At 35.7% G+C, this 26,184-nt stretch overlaps 1 protein-coding gene, 1 long non-coding RNA gene and 1 pseudogene across 2 annotated transcripts in view; 1 reads left to right on the plus strand and 2 right to left on the minus strand.

Annotated features, from left to right (window-relative positions):
- Positions 1-383: 383 nt before the first annotated feature.
- On the minus strand, positions 384-23,353 carry LOC109501311. Its single transcript, XR_002159271.3, has 4 exons — positions 23,242-23,353; positions 4,046-4,094; positions 3,310-3,385; positions 384-552 (listed from the first exon to the last, which is right to left on the minus strand). It is a non-coding gene; the product is annotated as an uncharacterized LOC109501311 (long non-coding RNA).
- On the minus strand, positions 2,027-2,124 carry LOC111561613 (annotated as a pseudogene).
- Positions 23,354-23,572: 219 nt separating the features above from the next.
- CELF2 (CUGBP Elav-like family member 2) overlaps positions 23,573-26,184 on the plus strand; it is an 840,819-nt gene continuing 838,207 nt past the window's right edge. Inside the window, exon 1 of the mRNA XM_019833918.3 lies at positions 23,573-23,637. The gene's annotated coding sequence lies outside the window, so the exon portion shown is untranslated. The remainder of the gene's footprint in view (positions 23,638-26,184) is intronic.

Below are 26,184 nucleotides of genomic sequence, written 5' to 3' on the forward strand. Positions count from 1 at the left end.
TATGGAAACTTGCCTTACCTCCAAATATTCCTATCAGTAATGCAAATGCAAAAGCATGACTTTAGTATCCATATTATGAACAAGAAAAAATTCAGTGGTAACACAAGAATGCTGGAGGCACTTCTGCTGCTTTCTTCGAAAACATACTCTGCGAGAGGTGGGTGATTTGCACGGTACTTCCCAGGGGAGGAATTGGTACCGACACCTAGAATTCTTGATTCTGTGTCCTGCAGTCCATTTCTCATGTTAGAAGGACACCAGCTACTTGTATCCTGACCATATCATGCAAGGATTTTTTTATGTTTATTTATTTATTTTGGGTGGGAGGGGAGGCAGGGGCAGAAAGAGGAGAGAGAGAATTCCAAGCAGGCTCTTCACCCAGCACATGGAGTCCGATGTGGGGCTCAGTCTCACGGCAGCAAGATCATGAGCTGAACCGATATCAAGAGTCCAGTACTTAACCGACTCAGCCATCCAGCCGCCCAGCAAGATTTTGTCAAAAGGAGTATGTTAGAGAATCCGTAATATCACCTTGGCATTGATGGCTCATAACTAGTTATAGAGAAGAAAGTAGTTCAGTTCTATTTTACTTCTGAAGTGAAAGATATCAAATTCTTAACAACATGATCACAAGATGTTAACAGCTATACTTTCTTTGTCCTGATTGCTTTTCCAATCATTTTTTAAGAGGATTAAACAAAGGTCACCACAGTGCTAATGCAGTAAAATCTGGAGAATTTTTGTTTCTCCAGGAAAATAAAAATATGCAGTGATTTTTATACCAGACATTTTGATTATATAGACATTGCATGACACCCCTTAGGGCATGATCACATGCATGGCAGAAAATAAATTAGTCCATTGGCAAAACACTAGAGAAGAATTAAGATTTATAATCCCGATTATTGATCAGGAAAATGACAGCAATATCATTCTCTGCCAAGAGAAATTGTGTAGAGAGAGGAGAAACTGACAGAAAAGGAACTCTCAGCAATGGAAATAATACAAGATACAACCAGATCTGTTTCCTCAGTACAGATAAAGAAATGAAGATCATTTTAAGGCAAATATATATTATTTTTTTATCTGCAACTTAGACTTTATTTTTTTAACTTGTTTTATTTTTTATTTTTTTAAATTCACATCCACATTAGTTAGCGTATAGTGCAACAATGATTTCAAGAGTAGATTCCTTAGTCCCCGTTATGTATTTAGCCGATCCCCCCTCCACAACCCCTCCCGTAACCCTCAGTTTGTTCTCATTTATGAGTCTCTTCTGTTTTGTCCCCCTCCCTTTTTTTAAGGCAAATATAAATTATATAATTTTATATATAGCATAATTTATATATAGCATAAAAGTTTATATATATAATATATATATATATAAATTCACATTACCTGCTGTGAAAATTGAATTATCCAAGAGGAAAAGAAGCCCCTCTTCGCCATATACTTTAATGCACCAAAAACTTGTACACCTTTTTGTGTGTCTGTGTATGTATCACAAGTACTGATTCTTAAGCTAGCAAGTGATTCGTTTATATAATAGTTAATATTACTTAACCCCCACTCTTTCTTCCATCAGGAAAATCAGCTTTCAGGTTCATACATCCTGAAATAACACTCTTAACTTTAAAAAGTAAGATGAGAGACCATATTAAGTAGTGGTACAAATCAAAATGATTATAAATCATCCACAGAACTCTGTTTTTAAAAATCTGCTCCTAAAACTTTCTAGGTTGTGTGTCCAAACTTTAAACTTTTATTTAAAGTACTGAGTATTATTTTCACCTATATAATGGGAGAAGATACTGTAAGATGAAAGTGTCCATGTCAGTAATTAACTCATTCCATTTTCAGGGGTATCTAACTATCATTCATTGCTGGACCCAGTCACCTTCTTTTTTACAAATTTATGTTGAAGAAATCATCCAAAAAGTAAAGATTTACAAACAAGGATATTAATTGCATTGTTATCTAAGTAATAGTAATTTTAAAGATTAGAAACTACTAAACATGTAATAGAAGGGAGTATATAATAGCATTGGATATATATGCATTATAATTTTAAACTGATAAGAACAGATACTACACTTGATTTTAGCCAACAGCCCCAAAAGCAATATACATTATAATTTTAGTTTTGATATTTTTAACTCTTTAAAAGTTATTTTCTGTACATGGAAAAAAATTCAAAACATTAAAAAAAGGGGGGGGATTTTTCCACCGTGAAAACTTAATTTTCACTTGTACCTCCTAATTATCCTCTCTAGATGCAACTACATTTATCATTCCAGATATATTTTATTTATATACCAAAGTTATGTATATATATCTATCTTTTGGGTTTATACAAATGGTTGCAAACTATTCATATTGACTATTCTATAAATTGCATTTTTCTGTTGACAAAGTACCTTGAAAGTCATTCAGTATAAATAGCATGTAAATATTATTCATTCCTCTTTTTAACTTTTTTTGAAGTAATAACATGCATAAGAAAACGTAAAAATCATCAGTACACAACTTGGTGAATTTCCAAAAACTGAACACTCCCATGGAACTTGTACATAAATCAAGAACTAGAACATAATAGAAGTCAACTCTGTGGCCTCCTACAGTCACAATCCTCAAAGGGTTACCACTACCCTGACTTCAAATACCATTGATAAGTTTTATCCATGTTTGAACTTTATAAAATTAAAATCATGCAGTGATTTTATCCACTAGCTATTGAAACAATAATGCTGCATAACTAATCCCCCAAAATTCAGTGACTTAGAAAACCAAATAATGATTCTCATTATTAATCAATTTGAGGCTCTATTGGATTTCAGACATTTTTGTTTATTTTATATGATAATAGAATAGTTATACCAGGGACAACAAACTTTTTTGGTTAAGGGCCAGATAGTAAATCTTTTAGGCTTTGGGAGCCATAAGGGACATTCTCAATTCTGCCATTGTAGCATTAGAGCAACAATATATAATACATATATGAGTGGATGTGGCTGAGTACCAATAAAACTTTATTAATCAAAACAGGGAGTGAGCCAGATTTAGGCTGTGGCCATAGTTTGCCAATTGTAGGGAGTGGATTCAGATTTCACATAACCTCAAATTTTCAGTGGCTTAATACAACCAAAGTTTTATTTCTTCAGCGGAAGTCAGTTAAGCAGGATGTATTCTCAGGGACAGACTGCACATCAACACTTAAACTATCAGCATGGCCATAGGAAGCAAACATGGCTACTAAAACATGGGCTCAAAGTTACCAGCCAGAAGTGATGCACACAAACTTTTACTCACCTTTCACTGGACAAAGCATATCAAATAGCTTTGCCTCACTTCAGAAAGGGCAGGGAAGTATAATCCTCTTCTGTGCCTACATAGAGGAAGGATCCAAATATTTGTGAATATATTTCATGACAACCAGAGCTGTTGTTGCATCCGTGCAATATGGTGGACTAAGACCCAGCGGGACCATCATACTAGAAGAACATTTGTATACATGTCTGAGTGTTGCAAATGACTGTAAGTTACCATGTCACTGCCACCCAGTCAACATGATCTCCTCATAGCTATGCCTGCATCCTTATGGTGCAGTATGTTGCCAACCTCCCACACAAAGATCTTGCTGAGGTATATGCTTTGGAGCCTCCAGCCTTCTTCCAAAGCCACAGAAGTCTTTTCAACTGTGTAGAAAAGAAAAATGTGGGGGTATAAACACTCTCAGGGACAACCCATGGGATAATTCTAATGTGTGTGGTACATGATCCCTCAGAGAGCTACTAGAAGGCTTGAACCCCTGTTATCCATGACCATAAACAGCTAATTAATGCATTTTGTAATTAATTGAATTCTTTCCGTATCTAATTTTTCCACTTCCTATTTCTGCTTCTTAGGAACGCTTCTCAAATTATCTACGTACACTCAAGGAATTGTTCTGTGTTTTGCTTTCATGGCAACAGAAAACCAATTTCTAATTTCTAAGCCAATTAGAAAGCCTACATTCAAGATGGAATTCTAGAATTGGATCACTTACCAGTCAAAGAGCCTCTGTTATATTCTTACTCTATTCATCTTTATGGCCTCTGTGAAAAAAATTATATGTATTATGACTGGTGATTGTGGATTACTATAAACCTAACCAAGTTGTAGCTCTAATCTCTGCTGATGAGACAGATCATCACAGATTTTGACACTTTGGATTTTTGGCTATTGATAACAGTGAATGCCAACTGATACAGCGAATTATTTTCAATATCCATAGGTAAAGAGGATCAAAGCTATTTGCCTTTACGTGGGGAGAATAACAGTACACAATCACTCTCTGGCTCCAAGGCTGCCGGCCCTCTTGCTCTTTGTCACAATATACTCTATTGAAATTTTGATGATCTTGTCATTCTGTAAAACATCTTGGCCACTGTATTGATCGCATCATATTAATGCCCTGATGAGGATATCATCAGAATCTAGATGGCCTGTAAAGGTAGGTAATATACCATAGGGTTTACATGTGCCCTACAAGATTCAGCATCTTCATACGATTCCAATAATCTGGGACCTGTTCTGATACTCATGTAGGGAAAAGGACTAGATGTTGAACTTGTGCCCTTTATCACTGAGGAAGAGATACCACCCCAGGTTTGGTGGTTTTCTTTGGGTTGTGGAGGCAGCATATAGCATATTTATACCGGTGCTTGGATCTATGTATTGAAAATTCAAAACTCTGTCAGTTTTAATTGTACAGAGCAAGAGAGAACTTTGCCACAGGTTCAGATGATATGATCTGGCAGGTCCAATGGTGTTGGAGGTATCTGTGGTAGATAAGATACTGTATAAAGCCTCTGGCTGACTCCACTAGGTAAGTCACTGCAGAGAACACTAGGGTTCTCTGCATATGTTTGAGAAGCAGCTCCTGGCAAGCTACCTGGCGCAAGTATTTGGCAAATGCCTAATCATGGGACATCAATTGACTAAAAACACACTACAGTACATTAAAAAACTGGGTATGCTTAAATTCACCAAGTTATAAGGTTGCACAAATGCAATCATAATCCATCTTACAATAAAAAATTATACATTCAGAATGTGTCATTAGCAGGTCCAGATGGCCCCCAAAATGAAAAGAACAGATGCCCATATCACCAACATCTGTTGTATTGATGGCTTTCCCCAGTGCACAACCATGGCCTCCCAGAGTATTCCCTAAAAAAAAAGGAGGAAAAAAAAAAGCGTTGCTTCAAAAACGATTCAGTTCAATATGTTGGTACAGAGATGCGTTGACCTATAGACCTAATCAGGAATGACCTCCAAGAATCATGGTGGAAAATTTATTCATAGAGCCACAGACAGTAGACTTGGTAGTCACTTTGGTATGAGGAGAAGTGATCTCAAGTGAGAAGATACATGAATAAATGATGTGAAGCAATGACTTGGCTGATTGGTAAGGGCCAGGAAGCAACCACAATGAAAAACTGAAAACAAAGAAGAGGAAAATAGACATGTGATGGATCCATGAAGTCAAAACCTACCAGAAAAGAAAGCACTCAATAGCTAGATAGGTTAGGTTTGGAGGTAAATATCAGGCAGACTCTGTCCTTGGCCAGTTTTTTGTCCTTGCACCATTGACCCATACATGGAGAAGCTAAGGTGATAGAGATGAGGCTAAGTGTGAGCCCAGCGACTGCTTTTCACCAAGGCTCTTCCTCATTCACGTTCAACTACCTTTTGCTGCTCTTAAATATCCAACCCTGCCAGCGGCAGAGACCAAACCCGAGCTCTCAACATGGTATCATAATGCCAGGAGGTGAGCCAGCCACTCGGGGGTAAAATCTGTTATATTAGACCTCTTCTATTCTAGAGGACCAGTAATTCATTCTTACCAGAACTGGTGCTTAATCAGGATGTGGATTTTTCTTATACACTCCCAATGTGTCTGCCAGTACTATCTTGAGAGGGTTTAGAGAATGCTCTGAATGTTACTGACATAGGATCCCACAGAATGTAAGCTTGAACTTAAATGACCTATTTTATTGCAAAGTCGGTGTGAAAAGGGACATCAGTTTTCATGGATGGATGGAACTATTTCTAAGTTCCGCATGTTGTTCCATTGATCAATTTCTCTATCCCTGAGCAAGTACCACACTGTCTACTGCTTAATAATAGGTCTTGATGCCTGGTAAAGCAATCCTACACATATATTCACATCTTATTCTTTGTTAGAAATTTCTTGGCAGATTTTGGCCTTTGAGTCCTCTGTATAAATTTAAGAATCAACTTACGAAGCCCCATGTAATGTTCTTTTGGAATTTTGATCAAAATATCATTAAATCTATAGATCAATTTGAGGAAAAATTAAATATAATACCGAGGCTTCCAATTAATGAATACACATATATTTCTTTTTTTAGATTGTTTTATAACATATTTTAGTAAAATTATCATGTTTTTTTCATTCCTGTCTTGCACAAATTTTGTTCTACTTATTTCTTTAGCAGCTTCATTTCCAAACATCTTTATTGTTGGTAATAATTATTATATTAATTCCTATGTTCTTTATACACACTTATACTTCTGTGAATAAGAGAATTTGTTTCTTTCTCATTCTTATACCTCTGCATCTACTTTCTTTCTAAGTTCTAGGATCTAGTGCATCTAATACAAAGATGAAAAGAATGATGATATTAAACATTACCTAGGAATTTTTTTAAGGTTTCACCATTAAGAGTGATGTTTTTTGTAAGCTATCTTTTATTTAGTTAGAAGTGCTTTAGTTTTCTAAGAATTTTAAACATGAGTCAGGGTTGAAATTAAGTTATTTTTACATTTATTAAGATGATTATATAAATGTCTTTTAAAATATGTTAATGTGGTGATTACACTCCTCATTAAAATGTAACTTGACTTCTTGTGTCATAATAGAGACAGTTTATACCAGGGGGTTGGCTACAAAGGTGATAGAATAGGCAGAAGCCAAATGGGACAAGGAGGCACCTGCCCTGGGGAATACTCAGTGAAAGTGGAGTCATGGCAAGGCCAGCTAGTGACAGCTGGAGACACAGGAGAGTCATTTGCTACTAGAAAGTCCATCCAAAATAAAGCCAGGGAGAAGCATTCTGGCTTTCCCTATCCTTCTACTCTCCTATCTCCCTTCCAGTGCCTCCCACTGGCTGAAGCCAGCCAGAAGCCAGCAGATGTAGGAATCTTCGAAACATAGGTGCAGAGTTTGGCCACCTGTAGTGGTCAGTTGGTTGCAAAATTCAGTGGTACTTCAAGTAAAAAGAGACACATCCAGGGGAGTTTGTAATTTTTTTGGGGGGAGGGGGGGATATTGCATTAGGCTGTTTTAAGGAGTTTTGGATATAGGATCACAATTGAGATTGGCTTTAAGATTATGCTAGTTGCATGGAATTAGTTGAAATGAAATCTCCTCCATTTTCTGGAGGAGATAGAATAAAATTGGAATGATCTTTTCCTTCAAAGTTTTGTAGAATTTGCTGGCAAAATAATTTGAGGTGTGTGACTTTTTTGTGAGATTATCGTTAATACTAATTATGTTTCTTGGGTTATTATAAGAGTAGGCTTGCTATTTCTTCTTGAACATTCTATAAAAATTTATATTTTTCTAAAAATTTGTCTATTTGATCCAAGTTTTCTAATTAAATGGCATTGAGTTGCTCACAGTATTCTCTAACTGTATTTAAATCTCTCCTCTATCTTAATTATGTCCCCTTTTGTTGCTAATTGTTCATTTATAGGAGATTTTTCTGTTTTATTATTCTTTTGAAGAAAACAACTATTGAAATTTTGAATATCTGTAGTATCTTTATGTTTTAAGCCATTGGTTTCTAATCTTTGGCTTACTTAGTACCCTTTTTATACTTTCTTTTGGTTTATTTATCTCCTAAAATGAATATTCATGACTCTCAACTTCCCTCCATTTACTATTAGTACTATATTCAACATGTTTTGACTTGTAATTTCATTTTACTCAGTTATAATTTTATTTTACCCAATTCTAGCTATAATTTTTGTTGTGATTTTTTTACTGAAATATGAGTAACTTAGATGTATATTTAATTTTCATGCATAGAAATACATGGAAATCATTATATAATCTTGCAATGGTAAGAGATTATTTCAACATGATGACGTAAAAAATACTAAAAGGAAAAACTGATAGATTTGAGTACATCAAACCTAAAAATTTCTTAATAACAAAAAACTTTGTCTATACAAACACAAGTTATCAGAAAACTTAAAACAATTTATACAAAAGATAGGGGTGCCTAGGTGGTTCAGTTGGTTAAGCATCTAACTTCGGCTCAGGTCATGATCTCACAGTTCATGAGTTTGAACCCCACGTCAGGCTCCGTGCTGACAGCTCAGAGCCTGGAACCTGCTTCAAATGCTGTGTCTCCCTCTCTCTCTGACCCTCCCCTGCTCATGCTCTGTCTCTCTCTGTCTCAAAAATAAATAAAATTAAATAAATAAATAAATAAATAAATAAATAAATAAATAGAAATAAAATAAATAAAAACATAAAAATTTTAAATATATACAAAATATAAATTTTAATATCTTTAATATAAAAATCTCCTACAAGTCAAAATGAACATAAACACCCTAACAGAAAATTTGGTAAAACATGAAAACAGACTCCAAATAAGATATATAAATGACTAGTAAGAAAAAAATCTTATTTAAATGACCTAGAAGTCAAATTAAAATTAAAATAATATACATTGCTCCATTTTATCTATATTGTTGAAGCCTTTTAAAAATGAAAATATGTAAAGAATTCTCATATATCCATTTGAATGTAAGTTAGTTTGATTTCTCAGGAGGTAAATGTAGTAATATAGGTAATATATATCAGAACCTTGAGCATTGTGTACAACTTCTAAACCAGTAATCCATCCTTTTAAATAAAACTTAGGGGAAAAGTAATGATAATGAGGTAATTAATATCTTATTGGCAAAAGTGTCCATCGCCATATTTAAAAACAAGATGGTCAGGGGAGCCTGGGTGGCTCAGTCAGGTAAGAGTCCTACTCTTGGTTTCGACTCAGGTCATGATCTCAAAACTCCTGAGTTTGAGCCCCACATCGAGCTCTGCGCTGACAGCACAGATTGCACTTGGGATTCTCTTTCTGTCCCTCCCCCACTCGTGCTCAAAATAAATAAACATTTTTTTAAATATTAAAAAATTAAAAATTAAAATAAGATGGGAAGTTCTACATACAAGTAATATTAAAACATAAAAATATTGGGCAACGTAAATTTTCCTAAGTCGGTGCTCAAGTTTCTATCTGAATTACTTCATCAGCATTTATTCACCGTTAGCATGGGCTGAACCTCAAAAGCAGTTTTGTTCATTTTTGTATTATATTTATGGGTCTATTTTATAAGATGCATACAAGTTTGCAGACCTATAACATCCAGGGGAATAGAATCCTTTTATTATGTAGTGATCCTCTCTATCCTTAGTGTGTTTTGCCTTAAAGTATATTTTTATATAGATGTAGCTATCCAGTATTTATTTTGGTTTCTGTTTTCTTTATGTATCTTATTCCTTCATTGTGCTTTCAGCTTTTCATACTATACATATACCACTCATAACGGGATAGACATGTAACTTTTGAAATCCCCTTGAAAGTCTGTCTTTTGCCAGTAACATTAGTTATAATTATCATACATAATTGTACACTTATCATTGTCATTACTTTGGAATTCCTTTCATTCCATCTCTTTTTGTTTTTTTTTTCTGCTCCACTTTTTGGGGAAGAAGAGGATTTTGGTTTCATGAACGGGTTTTGTAACCAAGCCGCCTAGTTTTCAATCTGCCACTTGGTAGTTTTATGAAATTTTGTGTCACACTTTCCTACTCTATAATATGAGGATGGTCATCAAGCCATAAAGGTCATCAAGCCACTTTGTGATCTAAGTAGTTCACATGTATAAAGTGATTAAACCAGCCTGGGTTGTAGGAATCACTATATGAGTGCCAGTTACAATTAGAATTCTTTCTCGCTTACGACCTCTTCATTTTGTTTGTTTGCCTATTTTATCTTCCATGTTTTTCCTCTACTGGTTTGAAATTTAAGCTCCCTATTTTTCTCTTTCTTTTATTATTATTTGTTTCTTGTGACTACTGTTGAAGTAGTTTTCATGAATATTTAACTTAAGAAAGGTGAAAACCAAAGTAAGGCTTTCTAGAAAACAAGATTTGTTTCCAGAAAACAAGTTTCTAAGATTTTAACTCTACTCACCTTTCCCCTGACATACATACCGTTTTTGTCTAGTATTTAAATTTTCACTTTTTATGAAAATCTCAATGATTGGACATTAATAATATTTTATACAGAGAGAATTTCAATTCATCTATTTGTTTAGGATATTCTTCTTTGTGTTTTAAAGTTCATATTCCATTTTCTTCAGACTTACATTGTTGTATTTAAAATATATGCAGTTCTTTCAATTGTCCTTCTTTTGTAACTATTCCACCTATTCTGTTTTCCACAACTTTTACTATAAATTTTACATACAAAATATACAATAATGTGCTTAGATTTAAGTGTACAGTTCAATGCTAACAAATATATATGTCTGTGTAACAGCCATTCCCAAAATTTCCTTCTCCCCAGACTGCCTTCTTCACACCTTTGCATTCAGTCTCCCCCAACCCCATGCCACATAACCACTGGTCTGGTTTCTATCAGCATTGATTAGTTTTGGCTCTTAGAGAACTTGATATTAACAAAATTAAACTCTGCATTATTGTATATCTGACTTCCTTTACTAAATATAATACCTGTAAGAGGCATTTATTTTCTTGAGTATATCTTCAGTTTGAGTATATCTTTCAGTTTATTTTTTACTGCTAAGTAGTATTCTATTGTACAAATGTTTATCTATCATCGGTTAAACATATTCTTATTGCTAGTTTCTGGTTATTGTGAATAAATCAGTTATTAACATCAAGTACAATTCTCTTGGGGATATGTGTTTTCATTTCTCTTGGTTAAACTCCTGGGAGTTGTATTACAGAGCAGTTGGGTTGGTATATCTTTAAATCATAAGAGATTTTGGACTGTGCATTACTTTTCTTGTAATGTCCACGTCAGTGTTTGTTACTACAGTTATTATAGCCTCATAAATTGGGAGAGTGTTCTATTTTCCATTTTCAAAAACACTTTGTATAACAATGGACAGTATTCATTTGATAGGATTCACCAGTATATCTGGGTCTTGACTTTTCTTTGTAGGGAGATGTAATATTACAAGTCTAATTATTTTAATAAATGAATAGTTTTCAGGTTCTCTGTTTCTTCTTGTGTAAGGTAAGTAGAATTTTTCAACAGATTTGTAAAATTTTATTTGATCTGCTACATGGAACTTTAGACAATATTCTCCTATTCTTATAAGGTATGGAGAATATGTAATGATATCTTCTCTTTCATTTCTATTAGAGGTAACATTTTTCTATGTTTTTTCTCATTAGGCTTTTGAAATTTATTATGGCCTCAAGTACGGTATGTCTGTCATTGCTTCATGTGCACTTGAAAAGAAAGTATATTTTTCAGTTACTGGGTATGATGTTCTGAGGTCAGATCTTCTCTATCATTATTGATTTCTTGTCTACTTGTTCAAACCATTTCTGAGAGAAGAGTCAACATTGCCGACTCTAACTTTGAATTGGTCCATTTTACTCTTTAGTTCTGTCCGTTTTGCTTCATGTTCTTTGACATTCCTATACGAGACACACGCACATTTAAGACTATATGTTTTCCTGATGAATTTACCCTTTCACCAGTATAACATTTCCCCTTTTTTCTCTGCCAATACTTCTTATTTGGAAGTAGACTTAATTTGATGCAAATTTAGCCTTTATGTTTTTATATGTTTCATGGTTTTCACATATTTAATGTTTATGAGGCATAAATTTGTCATTATTTTACTTTAAGCCTAGTTGTGGTTTATAATTCAAAGTGTATCTCCTAGAATGTATGTTGTTGATTCTTACTTTTTTATACAATCTGCTACTCTCTGCTTTTTAATGAAAGTGTTTGATTCATTTACATTTAATGTAGTTATTGACATATTTGGAGTTTATTATGCCATATTTCTGTTTCTTTTCTATCCGCCCCATCTACTGTTGTCCTACTGTTTCTTTTTTCATGTCTATTTTAGGTTAAATAAATGCCTATATTCATTTTCTTGCCTATTCTACTGTATAGAGAGCATGCAATAATATAATTTGGGAAGGATGATCAGTTATAACAGGTCTGGTTTGATGTCTCTTTGTAAGGAATGTTGTGTTTTATTAAAATGGGAAGTTAATTTTCTGGCACCTTTAATGATTTTGCTGAAACTTAGTTCTAGGTTTTGTTAAGAACCATCACAGTTACTTTGGGGCATTATCGTTACCCCTTAGGTATAACTGTGCTGAGATATCAGCTGAATGTCCACAGTAGTAACAAGGTCCTTCAATTATGGTTGAGTCAGGACATCAGTATTTCCTAGAACTATGCAGCCTTTTGGTTCCACTCCCAACCTTGAGGCAGCCACTCTCTCCCAGGCAATCCTAGGAAATCCTAGGATTCCCTGTCTCCATTGCCTCCTCCTTTCTGGCAGCCATTCTGCACGTTTTAGCTGCTTCAGTAGCCTTGAAATCTGTTCTTAGCCTCCTCATGTCAGTGAGACCCTGATACTCTGCTTTAGCTCTACTCTTCTCTGTTGCATTTAGGAGTCACTTTCTATGCAGAGAGCTAGGGTAAATATGGTGCTTACCTCAGGGGTTTCTTTTTGTCTCAGGGACGACAGACCTGAACTACCTATGGTTGAATATCTGTACACAGTTTCATACATTCTACCCAGATTTACAGTTCTTCATAGCAGGAAGCTAAGTCCAACACTTAGTTCTTACATCATGGCTGGAAACCGAAGACTCCTTGAACAGTGTTTTACCTTTTTGTCATCATTATATATCATCTTCCATTTCTTTTTATTCATTTTCTTTGGGTGTCTTCTGAAGCTGTGGTTTCATAGTTTTCATCATAGCATAGCTGGTAAATTTTCATGTATTACCCCTCCAAATATTAACCCTCACTGATTCTCTCTATTCTTACCTTCTGGAACTCTTATATATAAGTTAAGATTCCCTACTCTCACCCCATATTTTAGCCGATCTGTGTTGGTGTTGCTTGCTAGGTGAGGGATGCCAATCCTTTTACCTCTGAAAGATCTGGGGCTTTTATTGTCTTGCAACAGTGTCCACTCTCATAATAGCAAAATAACTAGAAATGTGCAATATTTGTTGTAACAATGACATAATATATGCAGTTTTTATAATAACCGGAACCAAACAAAAATCTAGAAACAAACCAAATGCCTATCAGTAGAAGAGTAGAAAAATTATGTAGTATTAAGAATGGAATCTTCTACTTGAGCGACTGTTCATTATCTACAGCTACAACTTCTATATGCTTAGTGGAAATCTAAGTGAAACAACAAATTTCAGAAAACTAAACGCAGCATGATATCATACATCTAAAACTTTAAAATAAACAGAAATAACATTATATTTGGGGAAGGATAGGATGGAGCTGTTCACAGCATGACAATCCTCCCAATGAAATGAGTGTGAAAAGCCAGATACATTATAAAATTAAAATATTTAAATAGGCCATAGAGCTATAGAAGCAATGAGGACTAAAGGGAGTCAATTTCTAAAGAAGAAACAGGGGTGAAGGGAAGTCCTAGGCTATCCGTGCAAGCAGTTTTCAGTCCTAAGCATATGATAAACACTAAGTCTGGTCCGGGCTCAGACAGGGCGCTACTCCTGGGGAAGGGGAAACGCACAGAGATTTTGGTTATTGTGAGGGATGTCTTCATATTTTCTTATTCCACTCTATAGTTTTGAATACATTTATTTAGATGTTTCCTATATTTATTACAGCACTCTATTTTTACATACATTTTGACAGTTTATAAGCTGACAGTCTTGACAATTTTACTTCATCTGTTAACACGCTCATTTTGTTTTCTCCTTTAATTCATGTAAATGTGAGAAAATTATTTTAAAATTACGAAATTGAAATCACTATTTTATAGAAAAGATATGGTGCACAGTTCAAGCAATAGATTTTAGATCTTCCCTGAGTTCTAATGTATCAGATTTTGACTAAAATTGCCTTGCATTTATAGATTAATTTGAGGAATATTAGATCTCTATAACCTCGTGTAACTTGTAACTCAGATTTTCATATCCTATATTATTTATTTCAGTAATATTTTGGGGCGCCTGGGTGGCTCAGTCGGTTAAGCGTCCGACTTCAGCTCAGGTCACGATCTCGTGGTCCGTGAGTTCGAGCCCCACCTCGGGCTCTGGGTTGATGGCTCAGAGCCTGGAGCCTGCTTCCGATTCTGTGTCTCCCTCTCTCTCTGCCCCTCCCCCATTCATGCTCTGTCTCTCTGTCTCAAAAATAAATAAACGTTAAAAAAATTTTTTTTTAAAAATAATATTTTATAATTTTGTGCAAGAAGATCTTACACATCTTTTGTTAAGTCTGTTCCTCAAGGCTTCACAGTTTGGTTCCTAGTATATAGAGGGTTGTGTTTTCCACTAAATTTTATGCTTATTGATGAAATGTAGGAATATTCTTAAATTTTTATGTATTTTTCATCAATAATCTTGATCTCCTGTAGTTATAAATGGTTATATTTATATGTACGGATCTCTTGCATTTTCTCTACAGATAAGTATATCATCTGAAAAGAAGAAATTACAGTTTGTTTCTTCCCTTTCAAAATATACTTTGCTTATCTTTTCATGATTTCATTTCATTTATTGTTTAGAATCCTTAAGAAAATGCTGAATAACAAGGATAATAGAAATCACTCTTATCTTTCTGATTCTAATGGGAATGCTTCTGAGTTCCAAGACTCAATACAATACTTGTCATAAGTTCTGGGTAAATGACATTAACTGTTTTCAGCAAGTATCATTCTATCAACTTTTGTTAAGAGATTATTTATTTTTACTTAGGAACTGATTTAGAATTTTTTTAGATTGCTCTGTTGTATGCACTAGAGATACAAATCCTAATTCATTTGAGGAATGTCGTCCACTTCTTTTTTCCCTTTGAGTGTGACAGTTTTATCTATTTCCATTTTCCTAGTAACTTCTTTCCTTACTTTTTTCTTCTTCAGGATGCTATATAGAGGTCACTTCCCCTTGGAAGCCATCTTGGATTCCTTGAGTCTCAGTTGACACTATCCTTTCTTCGTCCACCCATATCAGGCTATATACTTTCCCATCCTTACACTTATCACTCGTCTTGGTTGTCTATCAACTTGTCTTCATCCCCACTTGTCTGAAAGAAAATATTGGTTCTTGTTCCCAGTTGTATCTCTAGTAACTAGGACAAGGTCTGACACAAATTAAGGTCTTAATATTTATTTAATTGGCTAGTTAATTGCTTACAGTGTTTTCCTGGTTTGTTTTAGTGCTGAGGTGGAGCATTTGATTAGTTTTCAGTCTAAATTATAATCACTTCAAGCTTTGATATAAGAAGTTTGGCCCATTTATGACTAAAACCAGGCCCATTGTACATAAGATATAAATGTTTGTGTTGAGGAGATTTTTGGGACCTCTCTGTGAGAAACTGAGAGGAACAGCTTTCTAATTTCTCATCTCAAATATCTGTATTTCTCAACAGCTGTTGTTGTGTTTCTGGTTTTGTGTTTTGTTTTTTTTTTTTTTTTGAAAGAGAGAGAGAGAGCATGTGTGAGCAAGTGGGGGAGGGGCAGAGAAAGAGACTCTCAAGTAGGCTCCACACTCAGCATGGAGCCCGCTGGGGCTTGCTCTCACAACCATGAGATCATGACCTGGGCCAAAATCAAGAGGCGGACTCTTAAATGACTGAGCCACCTAGGTGCCCCAACAACTGGCTTATTTTAATCTTATGAACAGTATGACACATGAAGCTGATTGATTGTGTTTTCTATTTCACATTGTTTGGGAATATTAGAACCAAATTGCCTCTTAACTTCTATGATATTCCAGTATCATTGTGTTCATTAATTTAATTCCTGATTTCCTTTGCATATGTACCTTTATTTTTCTCTCTCCTTAGTATCACTAAATTATGTTTTATATTGCTGAATTGTATGTTTCCCTGTAAACTACCTTAAATCTGTTTTTTAACCAAGCAAGATAAAATATTATTGGCGTAATATATCATTGAAGGAATTCTCACCACTTCAACCTATTGTAAATGCTGCTAACAGATTTGTTTTTCAACAATACATATATAATTATATCTTACTCCTGTTTAAAATACTTCAGTGATTTCCTATGATGAGACACAAACTTCATATAAAGGTGCACATAGATCTTTAAGACACTTTTACTCAGTGCAGTCTTGACATAGGATCATTTAAGTATATCATGTCTGCATTTGACTAAACCACTTGGAAAATAAAATATACAAATATATTTCTATGAAAATGTACTGGCTTACCTTTTCATCAAAATTATAAAGCAAGACCTTTTCTTTTCACAATAGCAAGCTTAGGGGTAGTTAGTTTTATCGTTGCTTGTTTTTTTTTTTGTTGTGTTTTGATTTTTTTACACAATGATAAATATTGGACTGCATTTGGCAAGTAATGGAAATGCCACAAGATTTATATCATGTTGCAGAAAAAGGAGAGGGCACAAGACAGAGCATTAAAAAAATGTAACTATGAATTGTTCAACTGCTGTCTAAATAAATAAATAATAAAATTGTAACATGTTATGCACAATGTAGCAAATGTTATCCAGAAGTTAACTCAGAATCCAGGAAAACTGTACCTACAATCCTCAAGTTTGAAACAGCTTTAAATTAAATGACAATGGGAAATTATTTCAGAAAAAGATAAAGAAGATTTTCCGGATTCACATCTGATCTTCCCCACTGTATCACCCCCTTTGTTTCTCTTCCTATTTCTAAAAAAGAAGAATTATGTCAATTCTAATAGATGCAGATAATCATGGTTTGGGGAAAATAACTCTGCTTTACAAAGACTTACTCACCACTGGCTTGGGAAGAAATTATGAGTTTTGTAATGAAATTCTACATTCCTTTGCTAATGTGCCAAAATAGCAAGTCATTTAAATCTGCCTTCCTAACAGTATCAGATAATAGAAATATGTTGCAGAGCATTTTGCAGAACATCCGTAAGATGGGAGGGTTAAACTTCCTTAGAGATCAATTGATAAAGATTTTAATTTGGGAAAAGTCATGAGCAGTGACTACAGTGAAGAATCTGAAACAAGGATGGGATAATTCCAGTTCATATCGGAATGAACAATTATATAATGTAACAATTGAAGAGATACTTTACATGTGTGCTTGTGTGATTCCTGGGCTGTTTGTTTAAATACAAGATGCATTTTAGTGCCCTTCATATGTATAGACATGGCTATCCAACAAATATTCCCTTGGTCTATTAGGTGTGCCATAAATCATCTTTAAAATTAGGTACAAATACAGTTTCTGCCAAATTAAATGCTATATATTGGTAAGAAGGGATTGTCATATACACATTTACGTGTGCTGTCTTTTCAGTCATATCACAATTTTCTCCACATGAGAAAGATTTCTAAAATAAACCTTTAAAAATTAACATTTATTTATTTTTGAGAGACAGAGACAGAGCATGAGCAGGGGAGGTGCAGAGAGAGAGAGAGGAAGACACAGAATCCGAAGCAGGCTCCAGGCTCTGAGCTGTCAGCACAGAGCCGGATGTGGGGCTCAAACTCACAAACCGTGGGATCACGACCTGAGCTGAAGTCGGATACTTAACCGACTGAGCCACCCAGGCGCCCCTAAAATAAACCTTTAAATGTAATTGTATATACAGTTGACCCTTGAACAACCTAAGGGTTAGGGACACCGACCCCTGCACAGTCGAAAATCTGTGTAGAACTTTTGACTCCACAGAAACTTAACTACTCATACCTATTGTCAACAGGAAGCCTTACTGATAACAAAAGTAGTCAATTAACATATTTCTATGTTACATGTATTATATACTGTATTCTTACAATAAGGTAAGCTAGAGGAAAATAAAATGCTATTAAGAAAATCATAAGGAAGAGAAAATGCATTTACAGTGCTTTACTGTATTTATGAAAAAAGCCCAAGTATTCTCCAAATAGATTTTCATATATTCTAACTAGATTGAGAATAAGAACCTGGAAGTCTTGTTTCATTGTATCCCTTACTATCTCAACCTAAACTGGACTACTTTGCCAAATAGAACTGCTGTAAAATGGTTAATAAATTCTAATTAGATTAAGTTGTGTTGTAGTTAACTCCATGAAGTTTTGCCTTTGGCATTTCCTTTTCTTACCAATGCTATCCGGCAGCTGACCCCACCACCAGTATAACGAGATCGCTTTGCCAAGAGCCTTCAGCTTGCTGTTTCCTCAGCATTTTCTAGTCTCTTCCAGTCCAGATTATATATATTTGCAATCTTTGAAGAATGTGATGCTCTGGAATCTTTTGACCCCATCCTGCTCCACATTTCTTCTCACCTCTGATGTCACTTCTTCATCTGTCACTTGAGCTCCACCTTTACCATCCCTGAAATTCTTCTCTCATTTCTTGGCATTCTCTTGAAGAGCTCATCATTATGTGCTCTCTGCCCTATGCTCATAACTCTCATCATTATCACCTCTGCACTGATCCCTGTCTTGGCAGCTAGAGTCAGACACCGGCCATCTTCTGGACTTCGTCCAGCTGAATTCTCAAATGGGCATGTTCCAAACTAGCCACACCATCCCTCACTGTGCAAAACTTGCACCTCCCTGCAGCCCCCACAGGGTGAATTGTGCTGCTGTCCACCTCTGTATCCAAGGGAGAAGTCACCCCTCCTTCCAGTGTGTTCTACTGATCGTATTCTATAAGCCCTATGTCACCTTGGTCAGTACAGGGACCTGAATTTCCCTGGACTTTCGTCTTTGCTTAAACTTTCTCAGACCATAATCTCTCACCAACTGATTTTTAAGGAAGCTTTTTCTCCTTTCCAATCTGTTCCACAAAATTCCAACAGCCAGTTTAATCAAGAAATGAGCATTTCTATAAAATGCTCTATTTGGATGGTGCCCGGGTGGCCCAGTCAAAGCATCCAACTTCAGCTTAGGTCATGATCTCACGGTTCATGAGTTTCAGCTGCACGTCAGGCTCTGTGCTGGCAGCTCAGAACCTGGAGCCTGCTTCGGATTCTGTCTCCCTCCATTTCTGCCCCCCCCCCCACTCGCTCTCTGTCTCTGTGTCTCTCTCTCTCTCTCAAAAATAAATATCAAAAAATTTTAAAAACAAATAAAGTGCTCTTTTTTTTTTACATGTCTAAGTTGGGTGTTCTTTTCTGTATTCTCTGTGGTTTACCGGGTCCTCTTCTTACATCTTGTGTGCATGCTATGCCTATCAGAAAAGCAATGTATAAATAGAATTTAACGTTGTTTCCCATTTTAAACCACCGTTATTCTTCAGGTATCACGTGTTCCCGGCACCACTAATGAAGAGACATTATGTTTAGCCATTTGAGCTCATACCCAGAGGGGCTCCCTTACACTTCAGCATTGAATTCAATCTAAAAGCATACTTCCATTTGTCAGATGTTTGCTTGTCTGTGTGAGACCATGTTAGTTAGCAGGGTAGGGAAGTCTGAGGTATCCTCCGGTCTTTGTTCTGTCCTAGGCCAAGTGTCAGTTTCTGAGTTAATACTTTCATAATCTGAACACCCAGACTGAACTGGGTATTTACTTGGTCCTAAAGAAATGATAGTGAAAACCTTAAAACCAAAATTCTGTGTCTGTGTGTGTAAAGTGTGTGTTCAAAAACTCAAACTTGCTTTTCATAAATTTAATGAAATTGATTTAATAATGGAAACATGTTTCAAAAGACAACCTAAGAGTGGGGCACCTAGGTGGCTCCGTTGGTTAAGCATCTGACTCTTGGTTTTGGCTCAGGTCATGATCTCATGGTTTTATGAGTTCAAATCCCGTGTGGAACCTGCTTGGGATTCTTTCTATCCCACTCTCTCTGCCCCTCCCCCACTGGCGTTGTCTCTGCCTCTCTCAAAGTAAATAAATAAACTTAAAAAAAAAAAACAATCCAAGAGTAGCAGATAAATTTTTATGACAATGGTGAGGTATTTTTTAGTTATTCACATTTAAAGGGGTTAATCATATTAATTAAGTAATATAATAAATATAAGCAGTTTCTCAGAACCCTACTGAAATAAAAAACCATTATTCATTGGTAGTGTAGTCAGTAAGACATCAGGATCACATTTTACCATTCACTAGGAAGTGCTTCACTGCCCCAAAGACAAAACAGTAAAATCACACTAAAGAGAGTTGATCCAGAATGAGGGAGACATTTATCAAAAAGTAATAAATAATTTTAAAATATGCAGTAAGTTTGAAAAAATTGTCAACTATAACTGAGAAGATAAAAATGTATTCGTGTGATACACTTTAAAAAAATGAACTAGCATTTCCCATCCTGACATTAAGTTTCTCTGAGAATGAACGTTTAAGTCGTGTATGACATTAAAGCTATTGAAAGAATTTCTCTAAAAAACATTTCCAATACACTTGTTCAATGTGTTTCTTTAAGGCACTTTTCCATGATTTGAAAGCCATATAAATGTATATCCCTACCCAGAACTCCTAACGATTCAGTAGGGTATTTTTGAAGTGACTTTTTTCCCAGGTTAGTTATGAGATATGCAGTAAGATGATACTCGGCCCCCCAACACCAAGTAGTAACTTCTGCAGTCACAGGTTCAATGTCTAGTGAAATCACAGGGCTCATTCATACATTTCTTAAAGCCTATTCCTTCTCTAAGTTTCAGTGTCGGGATTTTTTGTTTGCTTGAGACTGCTATTCTGCTAACTGAACTCAGTCAGCATTGACAATGTAAAAATATTCTTCTTCATTTGAAACAGAGATGTTCAGAATATAAACCAACATGTGCAGCTCTATGTATATTTGTATATATCCTAATATGTTCTGTGTGTGTTATGTTTTCACAATGATACCAAAGTATTGAATATTGGCATGTCATCATAAAACTGTATAATTATAAGGTAAGACACCAGTTTTAAAAAGCCATTATCGGGGTGCCTGGGTGGCGCAGTCGGTTAAGCGTCCGACTTCAGCCAGGTCACGATCTCGCGGTCCGTGAGTTTGAGCCCCGCGTCGGGCTCTGGGCTGATGGCTCTGAGCCTGGAGCCTGTTTCCGATTCTGTGTCTCCCTCTCTCTCTGCCCCTCCCCCGTTCACGCTCTGTCTCTCTCTGTCCCAAAAATAAATAAACGTTGAAAAGCCATTATCATTGCTTTTTTCTAGCTCTACATATTTTTTCCTTCTACATATTTTTCTACATATTTTTTCTTCTACATATAATTTTCAGCTCTACATATCTTCCTAGAACCTTCTTTTACAGAAAAGGATTGAGAAAACTCCACTTGGAATTACAGAATGCTTTAGGAAAATAAAATCTCTCTTCTGTTAAATCTTTTGAAAAAAATCTATGCATAACACTTTCCAAGCCAAGGCATGGGTTGGTTTTATTGCATTTTATGCTGTGACAAAGTACCATAATTAGCACATTGGTGTAATTTACCACTGTTTCATTAAAGCTGATTGCCTAACTACCTGGGAAGTTAACATGGCTTCTTGAGTACTTGAGCTGCCTTATTTTTCCACGCTATAGCTGCTCATGGGAGTCGAGTAAAGGCATTCATTGCTACCAGAAAAGTAATCCTGATAAAGTTTATAATACAAGGCAAATATATAGTTTTGCTCGTTGCTTCCTCAGTCTTCCCATTTTTGGTTGGTTTGACTTTAGGGTGAAATTTCAAATGACAATATGGAGATCTGATATTCAGCTAAGTTTTTACCAATTGAGAAAGCTAAATCATGTTTATTTCAGTTACATTGCAAATCATTTCTCTTTTGAAAATCTGACTTTAAAAAGTCAAGTCCCTTAGGTCAGGCTCACTGTTGGCTTTCAGGGCTTCTCCATATTGTGCAGGAACAGTGAAATGCATTTAAATGGCTTGAGGTAGGGATAAGGGGAAAAGGTTTTTAAAAATACAAAAACTAACAAGTAAAAGTAAATTAAATGCTGTCACATCTGTACGAATAACTTTCCTTCATGTTAGCAGCCACTAGCAAAGAACCATGTGCATTTTATCCTTTACACCTTAACCGCCGCACCCCGACTATGTGATGTGACACACCGCTCAGCACAGTACTCGGTTGGAGCAGGAGGATTATCTAAGAAAGTCCGTGCTTTCATAGGAGACCCAGTGCTATATATACCGTTCTAGAAGCAGTGCTTCAGATGAAGAGGCTAACGTGTAGATAATCCGTACATGTACAGGCATGTCATAGCTTCCATACCAAAGTAGCCTACAGCAGCCTCATCTGAAATGAAAGTTTAGCAAACAGCAACCACAACAACAATAAAACTTATTGAAAATCCCCCATAAGCTATTTACGTTCTGACAGAAGGACGGGCTTTATTATCTCCCATGATTCCTCCTGCTACACGCTGACAGAATATGCGGCACATGAAGTAGCCATTTTATTTCGTTGGCTAAAATTAAAGTGGTTTTCTACGCCTTAAGGTTAAATATGCAATGTATACCCCATCTCCGTATATGGTTTGTAGCTATTTGCCTCATTCATAAATATGAAAATGAGCTTTTTGCCTTATTATCTCATCCTTTTTAAAAGTTTCTGGTGCTTATGGAATCTCCTTCCTAGGCCCTTCCGTCCCTTGAACTATTCTCAATACTAAATGCTCAAAAATAGAAAAAAAAAAAGCATTCAAATGAGAAGTGGCAACTTTGTTAATCTTGGCATTTCTACCATCCCTAGAAATTTCAGTGTTTATGACTGAAAGGAAAACACAGGAGAGAACATGTCTTGGAGAGGAGGACAGGACAGTAAGAAATGCAAAGAATGACACTGAACAGCTGAAAACAGTAAAAATGTAAATAATAACAGTAACTATGATTATTATACATATTTAGAAAAACAAAACAATGAAAGGAAAAAAGAAAACCCAAACAGTAATCAAACCCCATCATCATGAGCTGTATGTGTATCGTTAACATGGAAGGGAATTGCATGCAAAAATCCTTCAAGTAGAAAATGTAGAATACCTTTCCACTGATGATTTTTAGTTGTCAGGACAAGTGAGACCCAAACAGCAGTCAGAATGGTCCCAGCATGCTTGTTTCCTTTTTTTGTTTGCACAGTAGCTGTCAATTCCAGCCTTGCAGGTAGTGGAACCCAGCGGGAAGAAGGGGCGGGACCCAACGATGCAGCCTGAACTGAGAGCAAATTTAAATTACTGAGCCTTTTTTTTCCCCTTTTTTATTTTTCTACTCTGCGACAAACTGAAAAGATTCCAGCACGCTAATTTAACCACCCTGCTTCTTCTTCTTTGCCTTTTTTTTTTTTTTTTTTTTTTTTTTGTCTCCCTGCTTCCAGGATAATTAAAAGAGAAACCTGTAAAGGCAACACTCCTGTGAGCGAATTTGTGCTGCAACGTGCTGGTAAGAAAACGAATTTAATTTTTTTATCTTTTCCTTTTTTTTTTCTGCCCCCCCTGCTTTTTTTTGGCTTTTCTTTTTTTTAAAGAGCTGAAGGCTTTGTCTGTCTAATGCAGTCATAAGCGTGGCATCCCTGCCGTGAGGGGTTAGCATGTAATGAAAAGGTGTAATTGCCTGATATGTGACCCTCGCGTCATACTTATAATGGGTAATAACAGCATTCCTAGGTATCCTGATGATGCTTCTCTCTGCGAATTGACTGGTCACCCAGTTTTAACAAGGTTAAGATTGTCGCACTATGGCAATGAGTTGTTGATCGTTTAGGGTTGACATTTCAGTGTCCTGTCAGGGAGAATTCTTGAGTTCCCCAACTTACTCGCTTGTAGGGGTGTTAGGGTTTTAATAGGTCCGTTACAGACCATAACCGTTCCGTTGTTTACTCACCAAACAGGAAGTACAACGATGAAACTTTTTTTTTTAAGTAACACCGTAATTATCCTAGACTTCCTTAGTCCAGATAATGAAACAGACACAAGTGAGTGCTGAGTAAAGTCATTTTAATCCCTTTGATCTGTAACTAGTCAGGAGTTCATTAGACAGTCAACTGTGGAGAGCCTAGATCATTTGGGGACCTTGAACTGGAGATGCCAACTTTATTCTTGAAAAGGACAAATTTTAATTCAACCCAATTAAATTCAACAAGTATTTCTATAGACTCTGCCTGGGACTGGGGCTGAAAATGTTCTTGCCTGTTATTCTGTTGCGGGGAGAAACAGAAGCTAAATGGTATAAATTTTCAGCAACATCTCTCCTGATTTCCATGAGAACTGATCTGATCCTTTAAGACACATTTCAAAACACGTAACTGTTGACTATGTGATGAAGTTCCCAAGGTTAAATCCACAATCAATGTACTCCTTCCTTTGACACATGTAAATTTTATGTCAGTTGGCAACTACGGTCAGTGTATTTTTTTACTGCATTTTAATATTATAGAGCAGAAAGAACACACAAAAAAACCTTTCTTGCAAACCAAATATCTCATTTGAAAATATATCCATGTGGCAAACTTCATTTGAGCTTCTCCAGACTCTCCTCGGAAGCTGGAATATACATGGGAAGGTTTAGGCTTGTCTGTGAGTTGGGCTGGATTTGGGTCAAGAAACTTGGGAATAGAGATTTTCTCTTTTTTACCTTGAAAAATACATGTAAGATATCAAGGGATATTTTATGCTGTTCTCCATTGTTGTTTGTAACTATGGTATTTTGTGTTTTGTTTTTTGTTGTTAATAGATAAGTAAAAAAAGTATTAGGGAGACTGTCGAGAATATAGTTGCCAAATGTCCATTAAGACCTTTTTTAAAGAAAACTCTCCTATGAAAGTTTGAAGATTGTATGTCATTTGCATGTGATAGAGAATATGGCATTCTATGCGCTGGTAACATTTGGTCCCTAGTCTCTGTAGCTGTTTAATCTAATTGTGTCATTTCTACATTTAACAGCTCTGAACCATGCCACCCCATGGGTCCTCATTGATGCCCCCCAAATCACTTGAAATGTCTAAAAGGACCTCAGAACATTAGAAAGTGTCAATTGTTAGAATAATTTCTGCCTCTTGCATCAAGAGAAAATACTATGGATTTAGTAGTTCATTTTTTAAATCTGTTTTTATCCGCCAGTAACTGTCTATTAGGAACATTTCAGTTATAATTGGAATAAATTGTTGCCCAGTAACAAGCAAGTAACTCTGAAGCTACTTTCCATAGAATCGGTGACTAAAATAGCTACAAAGAGCTAACTGCAAGTTCAACCAAGGCACCGGCATTTCTTAATTTATTTCTTAATAAAAAAGATTAATTTCCTTATAATTTTACCATGCTACTTAAACTCTTAAACTTCTTACCAAGGTGTCACCTCCATGAAAATATCTAATTGACCAAAATCCCATATCCGAAGAATAAAGGCCAGTAGACCTCTGAAAAAAATTTCTTTCTGATTCAAAATAAGAACGAGAGAGGATAAGCACTACCTCTCAGACTATGAGTGTTAACAAGATTCCGGGCTAGCGATACCATTATATGTGGAGAACTGCTATCATCTCTTGCAGAATGTAATGTAAAATTATGGGTTTCACTGTAGGACTCTGTCATTTGAACTAGTAATCAGTCCATAATTCTATAGATTGCTGCAGTTAAAATGATGCTTTCCCCCATTAATAAAATATTGAATAACACTGAAATTACTTTAGTTAGATTTTACCCTATCCATTTTTTTTTCAATAAAAAAGAACCAGTAATAACCCCACATCCCAATATCTAAGCACGCATAATATCGGAATGTCCTTTCGTCTTCCCTTGCTGAAATGCTATGACATTACAGTTTCAAGAGCAAAATTCTTTAACAATAGTTCCGCATTTGCCATTTAGTTCTTGTGGTGTTTGGGAATAGTTTTCAGCTTGTAACTGCATGGATGTTGAAGTAGGAAATGCCTTAAGGAGAGGGTGAACGTTGTTTTACATGTAGACATACAAACAGATGGGATTATATATG

The sequence above is a fragment of the Felis catus genome, chromosome B4 (genome assembly GCF_018350175.1).
Source record: "Felis catus isolate Fca126 chromosome B4, F.catus_Fca126_mat1.0, whole genome shotgun sequence".
NCBI lineage: Eukaryota > Metazoa > Chordata > Mammalia > Carnivora > Felidae > Felis > Felis catus.